Below are 1,356 nucleotides of genomic sequence, written 5' to 3'. Positions count from 1 at the left end.
CCCCTGCCTAGACATACCTGATAAGGGTGTAATCTTTAGGGAAGCAGACTGCCTCATCTTTCCTCCACTGAGTGGCTGATGGGTTTGAACCACTGACATTTGGGTTAGCCAAACGCCCTAACCACTACAGCACCAGAATTCCATACGTACTTGTATCCACAGATGCATACACACAGTTTGCTTTACACCAATGGGTTTCTACTTCACATCGTTGAATTTCGTTTTGGAGATCTTCCGCAGCGCAGACTTGTGCCTCGGTCCTGGGACCTGTGGCTGGGCCGTGCTGGCTTTTTTCACAGCTTTCCTTTGGTCCTTCCCTCTCCAGGCGCGGCGCGAATACCCTTCAACCTTCTCTGGTACGCACACGGAGTGCGGATACATCCCAGGACCGGGACTTGCCGCGTCAGAGACCGACGCTGCAAAGTCAGCCTGCAGGAGTGGGTCTGAGGTCGACCCCAGCAGGCACTGCGGTGTCTCCACTTGCTAAGAACTCTGTGTTCTTTTCACCTTGGAGTCCGAGCTGTGAAAGATGACACCCGAAGTAGTTTCCATGTGCATTTATCTATGTACTTGTGGACTGTACCTCAAGGAACTAAAAACCATCTGTACTTCAAGGAGACCTTGCGAATTTGCCTCCACTTGTTTGGTGCCCTCCGACTCCCCCATAGGGGTCTAAGGATAGAATCTGTACGTAAGCCGACAGCGTTTCTTCACAGGAGCGGCTGTTGGTTGGAATCACTGTTGGTTAGTTTACGTGCCTAGCGTTTAACCACTGGTCACCAGACCTCGACTGCCAGTTAGGTCCATTTTGCCCCAACCTAACATGGCGCCGAAAGCAGCTGCTTCCGTCCTCCTGAAGAGGTAAAGTGCACCAGGCCAGCATAAAACATGGAGTCGCGGGCTTCTCGCTCCAGTCTGCGCACGCGCTCTCCGCCTCCACGCCACCACTCTCTACAGCCGCTCCAGGCTCCGCTCTAGCCGCCGATCTCGGTGGGTGTCGCCTCCGGCCAATCGCAGAGAGCCCACGCCAGCTTGCCCCGCCCCGCGGATCAGCTGAGGGAGCCGCGATGTCTGTTGACAGCGGCGGCGTAGCCGGTTCCGGGTTCCGCGCGAGTCAGGGGGTAAGCGAGGCGGGCGGAGGGGGCTGCGGCGGGCTGGACGGGGAGGACGGGCTGCGGCCGCGGCGGAGGCGCCCTTCAGTCGGCTGGCGTCCTTTCCGGGCTGAGGGGGGCGGTGTTGGCGTTGGCCATGACCTCGGAAGCCGCTTGGGCCGCGAGGGAGGAGGGGCCCGGGCGGGCTTCTAGGGGGTGGGCCAGCCCTCCCCCGACGTCTGGGGGCTGTTAGATGTGAATCCCA

This window comes from Orycteropus afer, unplaced genomic scaffold (genome assembly GCF_000298275.1).
Source record: "Orycteropus afer afer isolate SDZICR_OR568_19922 unplaced genomic scaffold, OryAfe1.0 scaffold00489, whole genome shotgun sequence".
Classification (NCBI taxonomy): domain Eukaryota; kingdom Metazoa; phylum Chordata; class Mammalia; order Tubulidentata; family Orycteropodidae; genus Orycteropus; species Orycteropus afer.
Note: the sequence above shows the minus strand (reverse complement) of the source record.